The sequence below is a fragment of the Impatiens glandulifera genome, chromosome 1 (genome assembly GCF_907164915.1).
Source record: "Impatiens glandulifera chromosome 1, dImpGla2.1, whole genome shotgun sequence".
NCBI classification, from domain to species: Eukaryota; Viridiplantae; Streptophyta; class Magnoliopsida; order Ericales; family Balsaminaceae; genus Impatiens; species Impatiens glandulifera.
This window is the reverse complement of record NC_061862.1, coordinates 174631-186128: the sequence shown is the minus strand read 5'-3', so window position 1 is coordinate 186128 and position 11498 is coordinate 174631.

Sequence of the window (11498 nt, the reverse complement as noted above, 5' to 3'; positions counted from 1 at the left end):
CATCTTTTCTTTTAATTTCAAATCTTTCTGGTTGTCGCATGTAAATCTCTTTATCTAAATCACCATGAAGAAAAGTAGTTTTGACATCCATTTTGTTAGAAAAATTAAGTAGATTAATTTTAAACGGCCAAAGAACTTAATCAATCTCAATCTTCTTGTGCAGGTACAGATCAAGCCGCATCATACCGGCTGAAGTACATGACTCAATGATCCGGTCATAGTCTGTAAAACCGGCTGAACTCATTCAACCAGATCGACTAGTAAAAATGTCATCATCCGGCTGACTCATTCCATTATTGAAGATCATAAAGTTCAATAGAAAACTTTGAAAGATGATGAATCCGAAAAGATGACGTAGTATGATGATATAGAGATTTCTCGGAAATAAAAAGAAGAAAATATCCGGATTAGAAGCATGCAACGAAAACAATGATGAACTGTTTATCTAAATCTACAAGCAACAACTGATTCAGGCGGCCGACCTAGTGCATGTATGCCATGTGTCCAAAATGCAATCTGACCTAAGTGCATGGTTGACATGTGTCCGAAATGACAAAACGTGCACGCAATCTAAACCTGACCGACGCGGCTTCAGATGACCAATCTAGCGGAGAGAGAAAATTATGACCGTTGTCATATTTTCCATATAAATAGAAGCTCATGGTGCCGAAGACATATACGCGTGAAATCACCACAAAAAGTTCATACAAGAGAGAAGTAACAACGACAAAAGATCTTACGCGCGACCTTGAATAGTGATTGAGATTTCCGAAAGTGTTTTTGTATTGTGTTTGTATTTTACCATTGAGTAAAAAGTATTGTATTACATCATTGTGAGTGGTGTAACCGACGAGCAGTAAATAAGACTCGTTCGGATTGTGTGTTGTGGTTGTGTAATATTCCTTAGTGAATATCCTTCTCACTGTTTGAGAAGAAGGAGTGACATAGGAGATTAAACTCCGAACATCCATAAAAATCTTGTCTCGTGTTCTTTACTTTCATATTCTGGCTCACTCACTCAAACCTAACCGAAACATCTAAACCGAACCAAAATAACTAATAACTTCCTAAACCTAACCGGCTTTCTCCTTATACCAATATCTCCTAAATACCTTCCAAACTAAACTGTGTGTGTTGCTTTAAGATGAAACAAACCACTTCCATACTTGAACCCGGTTCAAGAGGTTTGTGATAGCTTGTGTAGTGTTAAGAAGTAGTTCTAGTCTCTAACCGGACTATTACTAGTGTGTGTTGTGTTGTTAAGCGTTCTCCCTTAAAAGCTGGACCCCGCTCCTCCAAGGGCGATCCCGATCCTAGCAAGTGGTATCAGAGAAGGAATCTTAACACTCAAGCAACCGAAGAAGATAGGAAGCATGATCCACAGCGACAAGCCACCGATGTTAAACAGTGAAACATTTAGCGACTGAAAGAAACAGATGTACCTACATCTGATCACGCTCGATGATGAGATGAATAAAGTTCTAAAGGAGGGACCGATAAGGATTAACAAGGAGATAGAAACATGGACGGCTGAAGATCGAAGAAGAAACAACCTGGACAGCCATTGCATGAGACATATTTTCAAAGCTATAGACGACAACACGTTCAACAAAATTTCAGATTGTCAAAATGCAAAGGAAGCCTGGGAAACGATCATTTAGGTTCATGAGGGAAATGAAAGAACTAAGGAGAACAAAATCTTGGTGGCAACTCAAAAATATGAGAACATCAAGATGAAACCGGGAGAAAACAAGAATTCAGTGATCGGTTCACCAGTGTGGTCAACGAGCTACATACACTTGGAAAAAGATATGATAACTGGGAGATCATCATAAAAGCTTTGAGATCTTTACCAAGTGCATGGGATATCAAGACCATGGTGATGAGGGAATCAAGCAACCTCAGACAAATGAAGTTGCACGACGTGTTTGAGGACTTGAGAGCTTACGAATTCGAGATAAAATCTCGGATCGAAGATGAAGCATCAACATCAATCGCAACTAGAGCTCTGGTGACATCGGTGGAACCAGCGGTCCGTGTATCAGTCGTTCCGGTTCCCGTCAAAAGCGCTGACCAGATCAGTGAAGATGCTTTCTATAAAGGGCATTTTCGGAAAATGCATATAATGAGTTTAACATCTTTTTCTCTGCATTTTGCATGCAAGAATGCATTTCATGACATTGTCTTTGAACCCCTAGTTTCTATACTAGGGGCATTTTATATTTTTTTTTCAAATGCATTTAAAAAAACGAAAAAAAAAACTTTCAACGTGATTGTTAAAGGTCAAGTTTCTAAGAAAAAAAACATGTTGAGGACCTGTTAGCAAGCACGCTGAGAGAATTTCTTTCATTTTCCTTTCAATCCATTGCACTCAGAATTGAAGGAATAACTATTGAACTACCTTTGGACCTGATTCCCCATCCTCAGGGGATATGTAGGCAACCTATCAAATAGGTTCGGTCAAAATCATTCAAAACATTTTTATCCTTAGTGTGAAGAAGACAGTGATATATGTTGTCATGAACCAACAAGGACATTATAAAATGAGTAAGCGTTAAGACCAATTCTTAACCGAGGACTGTTTCCAAAAGCGATTTCGAAGTCTTTCTAAAAGACTCACGTAGGGAAGTCTTGTCTGTCAACTGCCTTCAAAGATACCTTGCGATTGTTGAAAAATCTTTGTTTTCAAGCCCTTTGAGACATAGCAGAAACCGAACCTAACCTGAAAGCTGAGTGGATTAGGAGAATTGTCTGGCTTCGCGAAAAGAGACATGCTCAAAAGAAAGAAATTAAGGAATAAAGTATTCATCAAAAAGTTGAGACCTTGAAATCACCGCTGAGCGATCTTGTTAGGCGTATCGATTCGGTCAGATATACCGATGATGCTAAAAAAAAATCAACGAGCAAAGTATTCATCAGAAGGTTGAGACTTTAAATCACTGCTAGGCAACCTTGCTAGGTGTATCGATTCGGTCAGATATACCAATGATACTAAAAAAAAGAAATCAATGAGCAAAGTATTCATCAAAAGGTTGAGACTTTGAAATCACCGCTGAGCAACCTCGCTAGGCGTATCGATTCGGTCAGATATACCGATGATACTAAAAAAATGTTGTGAGAGAAGCAGATGAAACTTTGAAACACTCGGCTCAAGGTGGTTCTAAAAAAATGAATACCAAAACCCTACCCCGAGCCCAAAATTCGGTCACTTGATGACCATTTCATAACAAATCGTTTGTGCAAAATGCGGGGTTTTAACAGTCAGATCTTTCTGTGTTGGGAGGAAAAGAAAGAAGTCGGATTTCGTCTTGGCTGAGCCAGTCCAGAACCTTCTGCAAGTCTTATTCGCTGAAAATGTTTCGGTCCAGAGCTAACCACGCGACATAGAGATCGAAGTCTTCTTTCACTGTTTGTGCATCATTTTAATAAAAGGCCCTCACTAGGGGCATTTTTTAAAAACAAAAACAAAAAAAAACATGCATTCACATTTTCAAAGCCTCGTGCAAGCTGCTTCATTGTATTTGTATCATAGAGGTAAAATGCCCTAGTCTTCACTAAGGGCATTTTTTTTAAAAAAAATGTAGTCTAATAAATGTATAGAATTAGACGTACAGTCTAACTCAACGGAGTTAGACGTGTAGTCTAATGAATACACGGAATTAGACGTACAGTCTAACTCATCGGAGTTAGACGTGTAGTCTAATATACTTGCAATTAGACGTAAGTCTAATAGATATTCGGAATTAGACGTGCAGTCTAACTCAACGGAGTTAGACGTGTAGTCTAATATATTTGAAATTAGACGGATGGTCTAATATGTGCGGAATTAGACGTGTAGTCTAATTAAGTGAAAGTTAGACATGAGTCTAACTCCTTCAGAAAAGTCTGAGGTAGAACCGGAATTAGACGTGTAGTCTAACTCAGTGGAGTTAGACGTGCAGTCTAATGGTTATTGGATAATTAGACGTGTAGTCTAATTAAGTGAAAGTTAGACGTGAGTCTAACTCCTTCAGACAAGTCTGAGGTAGAACCGGAATTAGACGTGTAGTCTAACTCAGTGGAGTTAGACGTGTAGTCTAATGGTTATTGGATAATTAGACGTGTAGTCTAATTAAGTGAAAGTTAGACGTGAGTCTAACTCATTCAGACAAGTCTGAGGTAGAACCAGAATTAGACGTGTAGTCTAACTCAGTGAAGTTAGACGTGCAGTCTAATGGTTATTAGATAATTAGACATGTAGTCTAATTAAGTGAAAGTTAGACGTGAGTCTAACTCCTTCAGACAAGTCTGAGGTAGAACCGGAATTAGACGTGCAATCTAACTTAGTGGAGTTAGACGTGCGGTCTAATGGTTATTGTTGTACGCGTTCATTTTGTTCACTTCCGTTTTCTGGCGCATATGCCCTTTTTTATATTAATTGGCATACGCTCCCTTTTTTCGAATTGAATTGGCCCGTACAGGTTTTAAATCGATACACTCGCAAATGTATCGATCTAATTAACTTGAGAGTCGCCACTTTAGTTTACTTCCCAAAGAAACTAAAGAAAAGAAAAATCAGAGATTCATTTTAAGAGTCCGGTGTTTGGTTACGTATTAGGAAAGGGCCTACGGCGCTATGTCCTATACGCCTGTCTTCATAGACAGTCTCTACTCCTAAGTAATTGGCCATATGATGTTTAAAGGATTATTACGTTTTCGTTATGAGTTCAGAACTCTTTTGCTTGTGTGAGAAAATCTTAATCATTTTTGCAAGGGGCTAGTCCTATTCATGGGGTATTTGACAATGATAAGGCATTGAAAAGTATTAAAAGGCATTGAAAGACATCAAAGAGCATTGCAAGGCATAGAGCAACCTTGTCAAAGAAAAACGAGAATCAGAATTCCCGAGAAAGATCAAATGAGGATAGATGAGGAGAATAACAATTTGATTGGAGGACTAGAATTTTATTCTTTTGCTCAAAGGAGAGAAGAGAGTGGATTAACTTAAGGTCCCGAGTGTTTCCCAATTTAAAATTTTCAGAGTTAAAGAGAACTCCGAACACAACGCATTAAAATGAGTCATTTTCAAAAATAATTCCCAAAAATTTCATATGATAGTCAAAAATATTATTAAAAGCTCACAGGAATCGAGTTTGGAATTTTCGGAGTTATAGAACCCCCGATATGACACTGCAAAGATAGACATTTTTCCAAACGGGCCATAAAAATTATGGGAAAAATTATTTTTGAAGAAAATTATATTTTGGAGTTTTTGGGAAAATTTGAGAAAGTTTGATAGTGGTTTGAATGTTAGAATCATCATTTTAAGGTGGTTTGTTAAAATCGGGAAACAAACAGGACCTAAGTTTTTTTTTTTTGAAAGTTTTAAATTAAAATTAAAGGAAAAGAAAGTTTAGGGGTCCAATTAAAACATCAGGAAGAGATCAGGGACTACTTTAATTTCGAATTAATAAATTAATTCGAAATTAAAGTTCTCAGGCTTATTTAAAAGTAAAAGAGACCTAGGGGCCTCTTTGAAACTTCAACAGAAGTTGAAGGAAATGAAATATAACAAAACAAATTAGAACTCTATCCGGCCCTATGCTCTCCTCCGGCAACTTCTCCGGCGTCCTGCACCTGCGACCGTCCTCCATTCAAAGATCCCCTCGCGACAATCTGCTAGGTTTGCCCGGAGCTCCGCCTGCTCTCCACGGAGATTCGCTATCTAAGTTTAACTAATCCTAAATCCAGACTGCTCAACTCGCAGCTCCTACACCAAGTCGCGACGCCTTCGAAGAACTTCTGGATCTCCGTCTGATCCCAAGTCGCGGTTATGTGAGTTGCATCGGTCCGCCGGTCCTCCGCAACTACGGTCTTACGTTGGGGATCTGTTTGCAGATCAGATTGTCCACAAACAACCACACCAAATGAAGAACAAGAACAAAAGTCCCTTTGCGTGTTCTTCATTTCAGCAGATCAATATTCAACAGTTTCAAATGTGTTGAAATTATTGAACTGAAACAAAGGAATTCCTAATCTATTCGATTCTAGTCTCAATCAACTGTCAAGTGGATTGAATCAAGCATACAACTAATGCAAGTTATGAATACAATTTGAACAGATTACAGCAGCAACGAATCACAAGAACAGTTCGCATTTCTAATTTCCGTTTCCAATAGGAACATATGAACTAATCATTCAGGTTTAAGAATGAATCCTATCTCATCTCAAAACTAATATAACCTAAATCAACATCTAACAACAAACAATTAGCGCCAATTACAGCAAACAAGAATATTCAAACTATTATTAGAATAAGAAAGAAATCAGCCTACGACATGAATTTTCAATGAATAAATGGCATCGGTGTTCATAACCGATGCCTCCAATCAACAATTTGAGATTATATGAGTCCAGAATGTTACCTGAATCGCTAAAGAAGCAAATGAATAGAGGTTCGGAAGAACAGTTCGATTTTGAAAATACAGATGGATTGACAGACTTCACTCGTTTCTTCAGTGTTTGCCGTATTTATGTATCAATGTCGAACTATCCTCCACGCGACAAGCGAGGTTAAACGAAGCTGGCGTCATTGAGCGCAGCTGTTCTTCGTCGTTTTGTTGCAGGACAGCAACAGGTTCTGCAATCGTCCTTTTTGTTGACTGAAAGAATCGAATTCACAAATGCAATGGCGTTCTTCCTTCTCAACAATGGAGTTCGACCTCTCTTCTCAATTTAATAACTACTCTTTCCTCTCTCAAGAATTAGATTGAACCTCTCCCCCCAACTCCTCAAAAACTGATCTCAAAACTGCTGAAAACCGCCCCCTTTAACCAATCTCTTTTTTTCTTCTTTTCAGCTGACAAACCGCCCTCTTAACTTCAGGGGTTAAATTGGAAATATGCCACAAAATCAAGGGCACGCTTGGAAAATATATATATATATATATATATATATATATATATATATATATATATATATATATATATATTTCTTCAGCTTTTTTTTATTTCCGTTTTTTCTACCCTTTATTTGCACCATCATCCCAAATAAATCCCCCTGGCCTTGTTTTTGCTCAGAAAGTTGTGAAAATGTTATGGTCAATTCTTAACATCACGAACGTGAATCTCCTTTTTGAATGAACCCAAACGGGCCTTCCTATCCAAAGTTATGATATTTTAAAGTCACCCCTCCATTTCAATCTTTTCAATCCCGCGGTTTTCACTTTCATAACTTTAATAGTCCATAACTTTGTGCACAGTACTTTCCCCAAAGTTAGGTTGGTACCATTGGAAAGGCAAGACTCTTGCCTACATCCCCATGTTCTCCTTTTCTCATGAAATGGTCTGTGTTGGTCAGGAGACTAGGCTCACAGAAACGTGTCAGTTCACGCATCACCTTTGCTTAGGCGACTTGAACTGAGCTTTAGGGAGAACTGGGAGAACTATTTGGTATCGTTGGAAAGATAATTCAAAGGGATTTCCAAAGGTAGCTCATACACTGAAGATGGATCATTGGTTAAAAATATATGAATTTTGGAAGTGCAGCATAGTTTGAACTGGCTCCCAGGATTTGAATCGGTAGTACTGCTTCCCTTGTACAGATCGAATGAGGGCCTTAACCTTAGAACCACGGTTCGGGAATGGTTCCATTGGAAAGATATGCGAGTTATCTTTCCAAACCAACTTGAATTATTCAAAACCATCAAGCACAGATCAAGTTACGAATTTTTAAGTGAAAGGGTGTTCGGTTTAAACCTTTCAGGAACACCTTCCACTCATGACCGGATTTCGTCTAGATATAGGGAACCAATGGGAGATTGGGCTACACCATATGAAAGAGGACTAATTTCTATTTTCAAAGCCTCCAAGATCATTGAATTTCATCCAGTATTGAAGCCGGAATAAATTCATGAAGTCTAGGGTTCTAATGGAAGCTCCACGGGTACTTCAAACTTAAGGATTCTTGATTTTCTTTTCCAATAATGCCCTTTTCAAATAACCCGCTTTTCAAATAATTCGATTTTCCCACTTTAGGAGACCAGTCTACTCTATCCCACTTCTTCTTGACACGTGCTTGATCCCTCTTTGACCTGGGTTGACTCGTCGGTTGGCTGAATGACTCCGGTTGACCCGTTCTCTTGTTTTCCCTCTTTTCGAGCAATTTCTGCACAAATTTGCAAATAGTGATATTACACTCAAAATTCAAAATTTTTCAAAACGTACAACCTGAACGTGTCACGGGTTGGGAAAATAGAGTCGTTATGATATTCGACATTTGGATCGTTATCTTTTAAGCTTTTTTAAATCGGTTTTCCACGAGGTGTTTCTATTTTTATTTTCCCGTTTCAATAAACAAACATGAGTATTATTTCGGGCCGGGTTTTTTATTAGGTATCTAGGGTGTAAAAATGTGGTGTCTACAGAATGCCCCTCTTGGACAGAGTTTGGAGAAAAAAAACTCTTGTTTTCATAAAACGTGTGTCCAAGCATGAACAAATAGGCGCCGCATTTTTTACTTGGGCTGAATGAATGAAAAAGAAAATAAAGATACAACCTGACAATGTTCTTCATTGATTTTTCTCGTTTAGCCCTTCACATGTGAAGAAACCAGAGGCATGAGCCATGCAACGATCCTCGTGGCGTACTTGTAAGAGAGAATGAGACATTAGAACAACTTTCGTATCAAAGTTTACATAGGAATTTTGGGAAGAAAGCGTCTTGTCATGCCCAGATTCAACAATAGATTGTCATGAGCTATCTTTTCACAGTTAATCTCATGTGAATTCTCGTCAAGTAAAAGTTCACAAGTAAAAACCTACAAAACAAGGGAAACACAATGATAAAGCCCATAGGCTGTCAGTTTAGGAATCAGTTAACAAGCCTCCGTCGTATGTCCTCATCAAAAAACCCTTATGACTTAGAACGTAATCTCCTAGGTTCACCGATCGACAAAATAGTCGTTCGTTGAGACCTTCTAGAACCATATACCCCTACGGGGGTACTCTTTAACAAAGCAATACAACCCTTTGTCTTCAAAGGATTGAAATCATCGAGTCCTAGATAGTCTCGATGAAGAAAACAACATGCCAAAATCCGCGGAGGATCCTTGTGGCTTCAAACATCCATAAGAATTTTTTTTCGTTTTTTATTTTATTTTATTTTAATTTTGTTTTTTCTTGTTTTTTGTTTGGTTGTTTTTTTTTTGCTCGCGTGAACACCGAAACGATGACATTTGCGACGATTGGGGATGGAGAAAACAATCGCCTCCCCAACTGCGAGAGCAGATCGGAGCAGGAGTTTTCTCCAATGAATAGGAGCGAAGAAAACAATCGCCACTCCGACTGCGAGAGCAGACCGGAGCATGGGTTTTCTCAGTTGAACGACAATGAAGAAAACAATCGCCTCCCCGACTGCGAGAGTAGATCGGAGCAGGGGTTTTCTCCAATTAATGGCTATGAAGAAGTCGATCGCCCCTCCGACCGCAAGAGCATATCGGAGTTTGGGTCTTCTTCAATTAATGGTAGCGAAGAAAACAATCTCCTCCCCGACTACGAAAGCAGATCGGAGCAGGGGTTTTCTCCGTTGAACGACAATGAAGAAAACAATCGCCTCCCCGACTACGAGAGCAGATCGGAGCAGGGGTTTTCTCCAATGAATGGCTATGAAGAAGTCAATCGCCCTCCGACCGCAAGAGCAGATCGGAGTTTGGGTCTTCTCCAATTAATGGTAGTGAAGAAAACAATCTCCTCCCCGACTGCGAGAGCAGATCGGAGCAGGGGTTTTCTCCGTTGAACGACAATGAAGAAAACAATCGCCTCCCCGACTGCGAGAGCAGATCGGAGCGGGGGTTTCTCCAATGAATGGCTATGAAGAAGTCAATCGCCCCTCCGATCGCAAGAGTAGATCGGAGTTTGGGTCTTCTCCAATTAATGGTAGCGAAAAAAACAATCTCCTCCCCGACTGCGAGAGCAGATCGGAGCAGGGGTTTTCTCCGTTGAACGACAATGAAGAAAACAATCGCCTCCCCGACTGCGAGAGCAGATCGGAGCAGGGGTTTTCTCCAATGAATAGCTATGAAGAATTCAATCGTCCCTCCGACCGCAAGAGCAGATCGGAGTTTGGGTCTTCTCCAATTAATGGTAGCGAATAAAACAATCTCCTCCCCGACTGCAAAAGTAGATCGGAGCAGTGGTTTTCTCCGTGAACGGAAATGAAGAAAACAATCGCCTCCCCGACAGCGAGAGCAGATCGGAGCAAGGGTTTTCTCCGTGAACGACAATGAAGAAAACAATCGACTCCCCGACTGCGAGAGCAGATCGGAGCATGGGTTTTCTCCAATGAATGGCTATGAAGAAGTCAATCGCCCCTCCGACCGCAAGAGAAGATCGGAGTTTGGGTCTTCTCCAATTAATGGTAGCGAAGAAAACAATCGGCTCCCCGACTACGAGAGCAGATCAGAGTAGGGGTTTTCTCCGTGAACGACAATGAAGAAAACAATCGCCTCCCCGACTGCGATAGCAGATCGGAGTAGGGGTTTTCTCCAATGAATGGCTATAAAGAAGTCAATCGCCCCTCCGACCGCAAGAGCAGATCAGAGTTTAGGTCTTCCCCAATTAATGGTAGCGAAGAAAACAATCTCCTCCCCGACTGCGAGAGCAGATATGAGCGAGGGTTTTCACCGTTGAACGGCAATGAAGAAAACAATCGCCTCTTCGACTGCGAGAGCAGATCGGAGAAGGAGTTTTCTCTAATGAATAACTATGAAGAAGTCAATCGCCCCTCCGACCGCAAGAGCAGATCGGTGTTTGAGTCTTCTCCAATTAATAGTAGCGAAGAAAACAATCTCCTCCTCGATTGCGAAAGTAGATCGGAGCAGGGGTTTTCTCCGTTGAACGGCAATGAAGAAAACAATAGTCTCCCCGACTACGAGAGCAGATCGGAGTAGAGGTTTTCTCTAATGAATGGCTATGAAGAAGTCAATCGCCCCTTCGACTGCAAGAGTAGATCGGAGTTCGGGTCTTCTCCACTTAATGGTAGCGAAGAAAACAATCTCCTCCCCGACTGCAAGAGCAGATCGGAGCAGGGGTTTTCTCCGTTGAACGGTAATGAAGAAAACAATCGCCTCCCCAATTGCGAGAGCAGATCGGAGTAGGGGTTTTCTATAATGAATGGCTATGAAGAAGTCAATCGCCCCTCCGACTGCAAGAGCAGATCGGAGTTCGGGTCTTCTCCAATTAATGGTAGCGAAGAAAACAATCTCGTCTCCGACTGCGAAAGCATATCAGAGCAGGGCTTTTCTCCGTTGAACGACAATGAAGAAAACAATCGCCTCCTCGACTGTGAAATTAGATCGGAGCAGGGGTTTTCTCCAATGAATGGCTATGAAGAAGTCTATCGCCCCTCCGACCGTAAGAGCAGATCGGAGTTTGGGTCTTCTCCAATTAATGGTAGCGAAAAAAACAATCTCCTCCCCGACTACGAGAGCAGATCGGAGCAAGGGTTTTCTCCGTTGAACGG